Below are 13,836 nucleotides of genomic sequence, written 5' to 3'. Positions count from 1 at the left end.
TTTCCTTTTATGGTCATTGTTTTTTTAAAAAAAAACTAATGTTGTTGTGTTCATTCTTTTTTTTTTAATAACAAATTAGTTTAGTAATTTTTTCCTCCTACAAATCAAGATTGGAATTTTGGAGCAATGAAACTATGGAAAACTTGATTTGGGAGTAAGGAGTTGGAGAATGCGGTGATTTAAATTTCAGATTTTGACTTGGTGATATTTTCAGTATTTAGATTTTGATTATTTGACGGTGTTTATTTTCATAAATAAATTAATTGGAGGTAGTTTAACAAATAATTGATAGTGTTACTACGAAATCAGTCCCGCTATAGCGGAATTGATGATTGTTGCAGCGATGATGAAGATTCTACTTAAAGAACACAAGTTGAGGCGAAGAAGAAAGAGAAAAAGAAAAGCAAAGAAATCAAATAAAAATAATTAAAAATTACTTTTATTACGTGTCAAGTGACTATTAGTGCGTGACTTATAGATATTTCTGTATAACTGGTATTGGGTGAAAAATGGGATATACATACTATTTTGAAGTTGTTCAATGAGGTAATAAGACACCCGCAAAGTTAAAGTGTCTTTTTGAAAATTCGGGACAACTTCAATGGTTACTTTATGTCTTTTCTCTTTTTTTGCTCCCACTTTTAGTAATATATGATATCTACTTTGAGAAATTGGCATAAAGTAGAATATAGATAACAGTGCACCCATGAAAATTATAAGAGTGCCCTTGTGCTATTGGTACAAGCCAGAGAAATCACACTTGCGATTCCTGGATTTGCTTTTGTTAAATGGTCGGACACAACATATAATCAATGGAATAGTTGAAGTGCAAGCAAGTTATCTGGACTCCATTGTTTAAAAAGTAGGCACCACTAGAATTAGACAAAATTAGTTGAGAATAAAGGAACTTTTCGAAAATAGAATATAGAAACATCTCAATTGTTTTACATCTGAAAACAACTATTATTCATCATAGAAAGCGAGGAATTAGCTCCTTAATCGGAAGGAAGTCTACACATACTGGTTGAGTATCTCATCCACTGGTGTATATTTAACATCAGGATAAACCTCTGATGCCTCTACTCCAAATGATGGTTCAATTTCAAAATTAGTTTGTTCACCCTTCACAAAAGCAGGGTAAGATATCGATAATGCCATATTCAATGGAAACGAGGCTTCTGCAAGAAATACAAACAACAAGTTATGCCTCATAGACAAGAATTGACACTAAGGATAGAATGAATGTTGTTTTACATACCTTGTATGTTGTTGAGAACTTGTTCTCTGGTACATATGTTCTTTCAAGATTCTTTCCAGTTTTCTTCTCCCACAAGGATACCAACTCGTTTAACGTAATTATATTTTGTGGAGGCTTGATGTAGAGGATTTTGTTAAGTGCTTTTGGATCATCGACAGCCTTTATGGTATACGTAGCAAAGTCTTGTCCTTTATTAAAAACAGCTGTACGTAGATACAAAACAAATTTATAGCAACATGCATGTTCATATTAAAATTTTGAACCAAATCAGAGTTTACCTTTAGCATTGCCATCTCCTAAGATGATAACTTTGTCTTTGGGTGGACCAGCTGAAGGTCCAACTACATGTCCAGATTGTGCCAAATTTGGAAGAAAAAAATCAGCACAATAGAAGCTAGCAACATAAGTGAATGTATTCCTTCAGCTTCAACAGCGCGACGAATTTGAATTTTAGTATTACATGTTGTTTTAGCAGGCTCAACGGTATGGAGACGATCTACATCATTCCCAAATTCAGAGGGAAAGAATCTCTGAAATAAAAAGCATTAAGATAAACTTATTTTCAAATAGTAAATAGATCAAAGAATGAAAACTCATGGTCATGTAAAAACTTAGAAATATTGATTCTACTTTTTGTGCTTTATTAAAAATTATGTAACAAACAAAATTATTACTTAAAAGATTCCGTAACAAATTAAATTAATTTTTTTGGGTTATTCCGATAAAGTATTCATACAAACATATAACATACTTCAAATATTTCTTTAGTCCTACCAAAATACAACTGTGTAAGGTGTTTTTTTAAAAAAGAAAATGGCACAAAATATGAGATGAATGATGACACAAAAAATTATGAGATGAATGATGACACAAAATATGGGATAATAATCAGGACAACTTATCGTGGGATTAGATAGGTAAAATAACAAAACAACCCTGCTTAAACCCCATTTTTATACATCACTTTACATTCATGAATATTAACATCATTTATAATAACATTCACAACCTTAATTATTTGTTGTTCTTATGATAATATATTTTTCTATTAAAAAATTACATTTTTATAAATACAAATTTTATTTATGAATATAATATAAGTTGAATTTATTTGCCTAATTCTTATGTTTATTTATATTTTGATTTCTCTCAAAATGTTCACTCCACTACTAAATATTTTTAATAAATAGTTTATTACTCACTTAATAATTATGTTTTATATATCAATTAAAATGTAGATAACTTTAATAATAAAATTTCTTTTACTTTTAATAAACTTAAAATGGAAGTTTTATTTTTAAGCTAAATAAGATGAATGTTTTATTTTTAAACTAAATAAGATGAAAGTTTTATTTTTAAGTTAAATAAGATGAAATTTTAATTTTAAAAACACGGCACAATTATGAAAATGAACACCCAAAAATATTTAAGCTAAATAAGATGAAAATTTTTATTTCTAAGAATGAATAACTAAAACTTACATAGAAAATGTAAAAAAAAAAAATCTAACTAAGGTGAAGGGTATTTTTGTAAACAAACAACTTATTCTTAGAAATTATGCAATGAATATAAGTTTGAATATGACAAATCAAACAAGCAACAAAAATTAATCCCAACATAACTTATTCAGTATAACTTATCCCAGCATAACTTATCACAACATAACTTGTAGTCAAACCAAACGACCCTAAAGAAAAACTAAAATTAGGTTATGTATTCTAATTGTCTAAACCAATGTAAAACTAAAGAACAAATATTCAAAACTATTGTCATTCTTAGACTTGAATTGATTTTATTTTTTTGTTAGAATTAATATTAATTTGAGCTTTATCAAAGTTACTCATATCTATGGACTATTACCGTTATTGCTCTATTCAAAATTCTAAGTCTCCACCTTGAAATAATAGGTTAATTAAAAGATAAAACCTACTCTCTCCGTCCCATTTTATGTGAGGTAGTTTGACTCGGCACGGAGTTTAAGAAAGAAAGAAAGACTTTTAAAACTTGTGGTCCAAAATGAATGATAGAAATTTGTGTGGTTGTAAATCATTTCAATAAGGGTAAAATAGACATTTTATGGTTAAATTGTTACTTAATATAGAAATGTGTCATTCTTTTTTTGACTGACTAAAAAGGAAAGTAAGTCACATAAATTGGGACAGAGGAAGTATATAAAAAAAATATAAGAAATATTTATAAATTATATCAAAGTAAATATTTTTCTGCATAAAATAAATTCTTAAAATTATATATATAATATCAGGTTGGTTTGTTCTTGACTTGACTTTTTTTAGTTAAAATCAAATCAACCCAAGTATATATAGTCGGGATTTTTTCAATACCAAACTAAGTCAAATCAAATCACTAATTAATTTTTTTTTAATTGACTCAATTTGCGATTTAATTAGATTTTGTTCGACCCTAATTATAACACGCGGAGAGTGGAAATTGAATTAGTGACTAATGAATTTGGATGGCCTAGATTGAAGTGATGTATAATATCTCATTAAGAGCTAATATCTCATTATATAAATTTACCTTGACATTGCCAGCTTCCTTGATAGCAGCAATGATGTTGACTTGATCAACTAAAACAGCATGACCCACAATAGAAATCACAACATCCACTTGCTTTATTGCCTTCACTAAACTCTCATGATCATATAAATCTCCCTGCATTTTATAACCACAAACAGATCATCTAAATCTTCTTGCATTTCAAAACGAAAACAAAATAATAATGTACATACATGGAGGAAGGTGACACCAAAACTCTTGAACGTATCGATGAGTTTGGCTTTGGTAGGATTGGAAAAAGTTGATTCTGTGACCAAGACATATGTGTCGTGACCAGCTTTAGCACTAACTTCAACGATGAACTTTCCGATGTAACCAGTACCTCCGATGAACAAAATCTTACTTTTTCCGGCCATATTGAATGGAGAAGCTTTGATGAGAGAGAGAGAGAGCTTAGTAATAGTGAAGCGAATTGAGAGTGATTTGTTACTCGTAACACGAAAATGGTTTTTTTTTTTATAAAATCATAACCATAAGTATCCACCCAAACATACCTAGAGTGTGTCTCGTGAACAATTGTCTTTTCTTCATCATTGACATATAACCAACAAAAAGTGGAAGTACCAAAAATAAGTAAGGCCATGCATAATGTTTCAAGAGCAAACGGACAACAACTTCTGACATTGCCCTTTCCTTCTTTCATATCATTGAGCACCCCTCATAATATAAAGAGTTACTTGTTCCACGACCTATTAAATCAATTAAAGATCTTTGAGTCATATCACCTTGAATTGCTTTTAGGTTGTAAATCAATACGTTCTAGCATGAAGTTGTTCAAAAACATAAAATTGTGATGGCTGAAAACCTTAAGTTCAATTAAGATGGGACCTTTAACATAAAAACTACTAAAAATGAGGTAATTGAAGTATAAACTTCATTGATGGAGATAATGTGAGCATCGTAGAACTAACTATATATTGATTGAATGACCTTTGGATAATATTATAGACCGTGAATAAGGTTAGAATTAGTGAATTTGAATTCCCAAGCATTTAATTGAAGAGAAAATAATTAATTATTTTTACAATTGCTTGTTTATTAGATGTTGAATGCTTAATAGAGAGGTAAGCGTATTATAAATCACACCTAGACACACGTGTTCTATGTGGTATACTACACCATGTAGGACGAATATATCTATTTGTTCAATTTTATACAAGTTTAAGTGTCTACTTGTGCACACCCCTCGTAGGTGTAGCGCGCTTCACACCCATGAAATAGACTACTTAGTGCGGCTTTTAGACAGCCAAGACTCTTGATCCTGATGTTTTGATACCAAGTTTTTCACGCCCCGAGGCTAGCCCCTAGACGTAACACGGGACCTAGGGTCACAAGTAATCCCAAGCTAACCCTGAATCTGGCATATCACAAGCATACTGTAATAACTCTAACCAAGCGGACGCATAACTGAATAATCAATATAATCTAAATGAATTCAACTAAGAATTTTTGAAAGAAATAACTGAGTTCAAAGTAGAACAACCCAAATCAACTGAGTTTGACTCTATGTTTGAAAGCCTCTAATACTGACGAGCTGCTGGGACAAGTCCCCAGCTAACTCTAAAATGTTGAAACTAACAACTCACTAACTAATCCAAAAGAAAGCATAAATAAACGTTCTCGGATGATGAGGACTCACCCCTGACTATTGCTGATGTGGCGCTAAAATGAGCTAATCACGTGGATGAACCTGAGAACCTGAGCCTACATCATAATAGGATGCAACATAGAGTATGTATCAGTACTTGAAATGTACTGAGCATTGAGGCATTTACAAAGCTGACTGAATATATAAACATGTTAAAAATACTGGTCAAGTACGTAAACTGAACTGAACTGAAGTACGTAGGCTCAAGATACCATAATACATAAAAACTAGAATGCAAGAGTAAATTGGAACCATGTTGAAAAAGTAAGAATAAATACAACTATAGGCCTGAAGTACCTTACTGAAGTTAATACCTTGGGAGAGTCTATTAACCGACATAAACTACATGAGCTAAATATGGAGTCCGATGTATATGCCCCATTGAGAGGACCTAATATACCTTGATGGGGGTATAAAAGCATGATTGTGGCATGATCACTAAAACTAATGCCCAACAGATGGGACTTATAAATCGACGATGACACGTAGTTCAGGGACTTGAGGGTACACTGAACTCTAGTCCAACTCGGTGCTAAGCACTACTCCCAAACTGAACACTGGTAGCTTATTTTAAATTGTGGTCCTGAATTCATGAGATGGAACTAAACAAGTATGAAAACAATTTCTGAAAAAACCCGTGGATGGAAAACTGACTAAATTCTGTTTAGAACTAAATGCTAACACCCTGTGCTAAATTCTGAAGAAGAGTTAATTCACGTGAAAGTACTAAAATAACATGCTAAGTTCTTTTCCTTTCAAATCTCCATAAGAATTCATGCAAACTCGTTAAACAAATATAGAATCGAGTAGTAATCACAAGAACTAATTAACTTTGTAAAGAATCAGCATAGTTGGGCAACAAACCTAGTTTCATAAAACCATAAAAATAAAAAATAAAAAAGTCTGACGTTTTGGGTATAAGGGTGAATGAAACCCTTACTGAATATCCACATACCTGGTGAAGAAAACTACGGAGAAATCCTTTGAATTTTGAGGCTAACTTGAAGGAAAGCTCTGCTTGTTCTGGAGAGAAAACTATCGTCTCTTTCTCTTCCTTCCTTTCTAAGTCTAATGATTTTAGGAGAATGAATGTTTTAGGTAGTTTTTGACTAATTAATTAGGCTTAGACGAGGTAAAATGATGTAGTTTAAGTACCAAACAATGTAGCTTAAGTACCAAACGTATAGGGAAAATACCATTACGACCCTGACTTAAAGTTGACGAGGTGCCTCTCACGGGAGGCTTCACGGGCGGCCCTTCTAGTGGATCGTGATGTTGCCCTGCCTGACATGGCTTCATTAATATGGGCATAACTTTTTCCTCCGGGTTCGAAATTAGGCAAACTTGGTGGTGTTGGAAAGATGACTCAAAGATCTTTAATTTTATAGGTCATGGGCCACCTAATCAGTTTTTGCTGAGAGATATGATCGCTTGTAGTTGACCCAAAACTCAAAACCTGATAAGTCCCTTTCACGGATGACTTCACGGTCCATGTGAAGATTCACGAACCGTCTAGGCATCTGTGGTCCTTCAAAGTGGCCTTGGGGATTCTGTGTCCTTTTCATAAATGACCTCACGGTCTGTGTGATGCTTCGCGAACCGTTTAGGCATTTTTTGTTGTTCCAGTTGCTGGGTGCAAGTCCATGGGAAAGGTGACGGTTCGTGGTCCTCTTCACGGCCCGTGAACCCCTCCGTGGATTGCCCTTCTCTACCAGGCCATCACACTGAAGTAAGCCACCAGCAGGAGGAGGATGAAGTTGTGATGATGAAAAAAAGAAGTCATTGTGGTAATAAAGTTGAAGTTGATTCAGAAGAGATATGTTCCATATGCCTATCTGAGTATGTAAATGACGACTCAATTGGTACACTCCGTTGCGGGCACGAATATCACGCAACGTGCATATAGAAATGGCTGATGAAGGTCAAGAAAAATTGTCCAATTTGTAGATCTTCTGTTTAACAGAAACTTGACTTTTCTTTTTGTGGGCCATCACCAACTAGGGCAAATGGAGTTATCAAGTAGTGTGAAGTCCACTTACGTAGCGTCATAGCCAGGGGCGGACCCACGTTGGTTCCAGAGGGTTCACCCGAACCCCCTCGGCAAAAAATTACACTGTACATATAAGGTAATTTTCTGTATTTATGTGGATATATATATTTTGAACCCCCTCAATGACAAGGAGAAAGAGATAGCCCAGTGGCAGGTTCCTTGAAAATTAAGCCTCATGTTGAGTGTTTGAATCCCTGCATTAGCGTTTTATTTTTTTCTTTTTCAGTTTCCGTTTTTTTTTTTTTTTTAAGGTTTCAGTTCCGTTTTCACGTTTTATTTAGTTTTTTATTTTTATAAAGCATGCTAAAAGTGTGGTTTTAAACTCAAAAAAATCCAAGGGTCCGCCACTAAAACTAAATACTACTACTTTCTTGAAATTTTGTTTTGTTGACTTATATATACACATTTATACTTTTATTTTTCGAACCCCCTGAACGAAAATCCTGGGTCCACCACTGGTCATAGCCCATATGTATTGTGGACCCTAGAGCATGGAGATGGGCCTAGTGGGGGCCCAATAGGTATTCCAAGAGACAAAAAATAACAGCAAGTGGGCATTCCTCTTTCAACATGGCCTACACACAAGTTTCCTCATTTTATTGAGTTAATATATCAAAAGGTCACTTAACTTTAACAATTTATCTAGTAAGAAATTGAAGTTTTACAGGGCAATGTGCACGAATTTTATTCCATGAATCAACTATGGAGAAGTTTATAAGGAAAAATAAAATGGCTATGGAATTGGATGCCATTTTGACCAAAAAAATAAAGTACAAAGACAAATATAAATGCAAGTACCAGTTGGATCTGGTCCATGAATTAGTTCAATAATATTGATCGGTGAATGGAATTCAATTGTTGTCAGATGACAACAGGGAATTTGGACCAAAATTATTTAAAACTTGGCTTTTTAATGATAAAATATAGTTAAATGATTTTTTTGATACAAAAACTTAAGTTGAGTGATTTTATTGATACAAAACAAAATTTAATGACTTTATTAGATAAATTGTCAAAGTTAAGTGACCTTTTGAGATATTAACTCCATTTTACTTGTAGTTGTGGCCCTTCCTAGTCCCCAAATATTTATATGAAAAAAAACTTTGTAATATAGTAAATTAAGGATCAATATTTATCTGAAATATAATATTGTGCTAATATATATTATTAGGAAAAAGGACAAATATACCTCCGAACTATCATAAATGGTATGCAGATGTCCTCCGTCATACTTTTGGGACATTGGTACCCCTATTCATCGGATAGAATAGGAACGTTCTCACTAATGAACCTCTGCATGCTCAACGTAGTTAGATAGAAGAACATTTTCTGTTGCCATCTCTTGAAGTCGATTCCAGAGAACTTTGCAGGTTTCTCAACCGATGCAAGGGCAACAGTTGAACGATTGTGTGCAACCGATATTGTTGTTGCAACACTCACTGTTCCAACATTTACTTGACTTGAATTTGTCATTTTTCTGTCACAAATGGGAGATAATTTTAGTATGTGAAATACTAACAGTAAAGAATAAATTATTACACAACATGTTTCTGATTTAACGATAAAGTTTATATGTTTTTTTAATCGTTAATCGAATGAATTTTAAAAATTCAAACAGAGTAGAAAACCATAAATATTTTAATCTCCAAAAATCTCAAATACAGAAACCAAAATAAATTTCTTAAGCTTGTTATCTCATGTATTTAGGTTAGGAAAAAATATGAAACAGACCAAAAATAATAATCCGAGGCCACAGAACCCACTGTGTTTCCTTAAGAAATTTAATCCCCTCAAGTACCCAAGGTTACAGATTAATTTCTCCCGAGATAAAACGAATTAACTATTAGAGAAGTAGCGGTACCTCAAACTTCACTAATTTCAGGGAACGCAAGAACAACAACGAGAGCACACACAAACTCAGTTGAACAACAATTTTGTTTATGTAAGAAAATGTACGCAGAGAGAAAAAAAATCAGTGTTGAAAAACGAAAAAAGTCTCTCTATGTATAGCCACTTGCAGCAAGGAACGTGTATGTTAGGAAAATGGTGTGAACGCTTCTGTTCAGACATGTCTTTCCAGAATGTTATGTCTTTTGGGAAAAATAACGTCTTTTTAGAAGGAACGGGTCCCTTTAGAACGACTTTACCATTATGCGCAAATTTCAAATAATTCTGTTACGCGAAATTAATTTTGTTAATTAATTAACATTCTGAATTAATTTATAAGAGAAAGAAAACCAATTAATGAGATTGATTAAATAAATTTTGTTCAAAAATATTACCAATCAAATCTGAAGCCGAGCGAGAGACAACGACGGCGCGAGGGGCACCTTCTTTTTAACCCTTTAAGAACTAAATGAAGTGTTTCCTAATATAAGAACAACAATTTTTCTTTCTTCTACCAATATGGGAGAAATGATTTTTCATCTTCAAAGACTTTTCATTTGAAATGACTTTTCATTTTCCCTCCAAAATTGGTTCCCCCACATTTTTCATTTTCTCTTCTTATTTCCCATTCACACCTTGCTAAAACTCAACACCTTATTCGTAGAAGTTAGACAAAAATTCAAGTTTCGAGATCTTAGTTCACGAACTAGTCTACAACCTATAGACTGGACCCGTAAATCACAAACAAATTTCCGATATGTGAAATTGATCTATGAATCTCATTTACGGTATGCAGTTACAATGTATTTGAGAGTATTATGTTCAAAGAAAATACCATTTTGATTGTCAAATAATAACTAATACAAACAAAGGTATCAGAGCTATGGATGATAAGAAATATAAAAAGAAACATACTAGTAGAAAGTTAAGAAAAATAAGGAGAAAAGTAAACAAATTATATCCAGAATATAAACAACTCAATATCACAAAAACTGATAACGACAAATTAGATCAATTAATAAATAATATATCTAAAATAGAATATAAATTTATTCAATATTTAAAAATACAATGAATAACGAGAATAACGAATATAGACAAAAACTTACTGAAATAATTATAGCAAAAAGACAAGAATTAGCACATAGGCAAAGTAGACTTAACAGTAATATATTCGCAGGAACTTGTAAAAAATCTATAGTAGCACAAAGGAAAACTATTTTATATCTACAGTTACAGATAAAAAGTTTAGAATATAAACTTCAACACAAGCGAAACATATACGGAACTTTTAACAAACATAAATAATATAAAGAATTTAGAAGAATTTACAATTATGGATGAGATATATATCAAAACAATTAATAGATAACAAAATAGTAATGACAGAAACACCAGGATATATAAAAAGAACACTTATAGGAACAGTAAAATTATGGCTACAAAATTTATCAGATAAAAATTTAAAAACTCTAAGAAGTAATAAAAATTCTAATGATGAATTAGCTACTACAACTATGGAAATATTACATAAATACGAAATAGCTATAAGAAATGAATTTAGTAGTATGACAACAGAAGTAGAAGAACAAAATAGAGAAAAAATCATAAACCAGAATCTAATGACAAAATTAGCAATATGTAATATGTGTTATATAGATGAATATACATGTGCATTTAGAGAATATTATTATAAAGGGACATATAGCACAGAAGAAAGTAAGGAAATAAGGAAATTATATTTTACAAAATTACCAGAACCTTTTAATTCAAAAGTAATAAAAAGTTGGAATGAAGCAGGATTAACAGATACCTTAGGAGCTAGAATAAAATTCTTACAACGATGGTTTATAGAATTATGTGAAAAACATAAAGAAGAAATAAAAATGGAAAAAATACTAGTAAAAAACTTAGCATGTTGCAAAAATAAAACGGCACCCCAATTTGGTTGTACGGACAAATACTATAAAAAGAGATATAATAAAAAATATAGATCAAAATATAAATATAAAAAACCAAGAAGAAGGTACGATGTAAAAAACTACAAAATCAAAAGACCATATAGACCAAAAAGAAAACTAACGGAATGTACCTGTTATAATTGTGGAAAATTAGGACATATGGTTAGAGATTGTAAATTACCTAAGAATCCAAAGAAAAAACAAATATCAGAAATAATAATAGACGATGAAAAATATACGCAGATAGAGTACGTAGATTATGAATTGGAAAGTGAAGATAGTATATATGAATTATCAGAAAATGAAGAAAATAATTCAGTAATAGAATCAGATAATGAATATTATATCAATGACTGAAACAGATATACAAATAATAACTAAAGAAAAATATCAAGATGAAGAATCGGCAGAACAAAAAATAATATTTGATAATAATATATTTGAACAAATAAAAGGAAAAAAATTAGACCTAAGCGTAGAAAAAATATTTGAAATACCAACAATGAGAAATTGGTTTAAACGACAAAAAGAAGAATATTATGTAGTAAGTCAAAGAGAACATATCATAGATTGCAAATACACCAAAGAAAAGGCTAAAATATCAATAATAAACAAACGAATAATCAATAAAGAAATACAAGATATTAAGGCTAAAAATCCAATTAAATATGTACATTTAGGAGGCACAGAAATATTAATAAAAACATGTTTTAGAGAAGGAATAGATACACTCATAGAAATATATTTAGCAGATGATAGGATCATACAACCTATAGAAAAAAGTATAATAGGTGCAGTAAAAGGTAACCTCATATACCAAAAATTTAAATTTATAATAAGTGCTAACTACTCAGTAGCAATAAATGACAAAAACATAGATAAATTACTAGTTTTATATTGGAAAATGTCAGGGATAGAACTAGCCCCAAGAAGTAAAATATTTACAGCTAGTGTAAAAACTTATATGTTTTAACAACAAAACATAAAATAACAGCAAAAAATAAAATAAATAAAATAAAAATAAAAGATCCTTTTGAAAGAATAGTTACAGTCATAGATAATAATGATTATAGTTATAATGAGATTGATATAGAAGAAGATTTAGAAATAGTAAAAGAAAGATTAAGCACATCAAAAAGAATAAATTATGAAATACCCCAAATATCATAAAAAATGAGTACCTTAAGAAGAATAGATAAAACTCCACAAAAATCAATAGAAGAAGAAATAAAATCATATCATTACTACATAAAGGGAGTAATGGAACAACGAAAATATCTAATATTAATAAATACAGGACAAGAAGAAAACTATATTACAAGAGAACTAGTAATAGAAGATGAAATAATTACTACTGAACAATTATGCCCCGAACTACCAAAAGCATTAATGTATACCGAAGAAACTACAGAAAAGGAAATAATCATTGGAGGAATACCAATAGTAATAAAATTTAAAATATATCAAGGAGATGAAAATATCACTTTAGGAATAAAATGGCTAGAACAAGTAAAATCATATAATTTAGAAGACAAGCAGTTAACAATAAATTATAATAATAATAAGATAATAATAAAAAGAACTTTCTTATGATAAAAACATGAAAATATATATACTTGCAAAGATAATAATAGAAGGATATTACAACAAATATTATACACCAATGATCGACACAGGAGCAGAAGCTAATATATGTACATACAATTGCTTACCAAAAGATAAATGAGAAAAATTAAAAACACCAATAGTAGTAACAAGATTTAATAATGAAGGAAGCATGATCACATATAAGGCAAAAAATATAAAAATACAAATATGGGATAAGATATTAACTATAGAAGATATATATAACTTTGAATTGACCACAAAAGATATGCTATTAGGAATGTCATTTTTAGAAAAATTATACCCACATATAATAACAAAAACACACTGGTGGTTCACAACACCATGTAACAAAAAATAGGAGCAAAAAGAGTAAATAACAAAAAACGAAAAACAACAGAATGGATAAAAGGAAGTGAGAAAATTACACAAAAATTATAAAATATAAAAGAAGAAGACCCTAAAATAGAATTAATTATATTCTCTATAGATAAAGTAAAAATAATCCAAGATAAGTTAGAATTATTATATAGTGAAGATCATTTACAATGATGGGAAAAACATAAAACAAAAGTAGAAATTGAGCTAATTGATAATAATAGTATAATAACCCAAAAATCATTAAAATATAATTTTAATGATTTAACAGAATTTAAGATACATATAAGTGAATTACTAGAAAAAGGATATATACAAGAAAGTAATAACAAGAATACAAACCCAACATTTATAGTAAATAAACATAGTGAACAAAAAAGAGGAAAAAGTAGAATGGTTATTGATTATAGAAATTTAAATGCAAAACTAAAATAAATAATTACCCAATATTAAATAAAATATTAAAGATAAG

The 13,836-nt window shown here is 30.6% G+C and overlaps 1 pseudogene; it reads right to left on the bottom strand.

Annotated features, from left to right (window-relative positions):
- Positions 1–1,028: 1,028 nt before the first annotated feature.
- Positions 1,029–4,463, bottom strand: LOC125865886 (isoflavone reductase homolog; annotated as a pseudogene).
- Positions 4,464–13,836: the final 9,373 nt, after the last annotated feature.

Source organism: Solanum stenotomum, chromosome 5 (assembly GCF_019186545.1).
Source record: "Solanum stenotomum isolate F172 chromosome 5, ASM1918654v1, whole genome shotgun sequence".
Classification (NCBI taxonomy): domain Eukaryota; kingdom Viridiplantae; phylum Streptophyta; class Magnoliopsida; order Solanales; family Solanaceae; genus Solanum; species Solanum stenotomum.
Note: the sequence above shows the minus strand (reverse complement) of the source record. Positions and strands in the feature narration are given on the sequence as shown.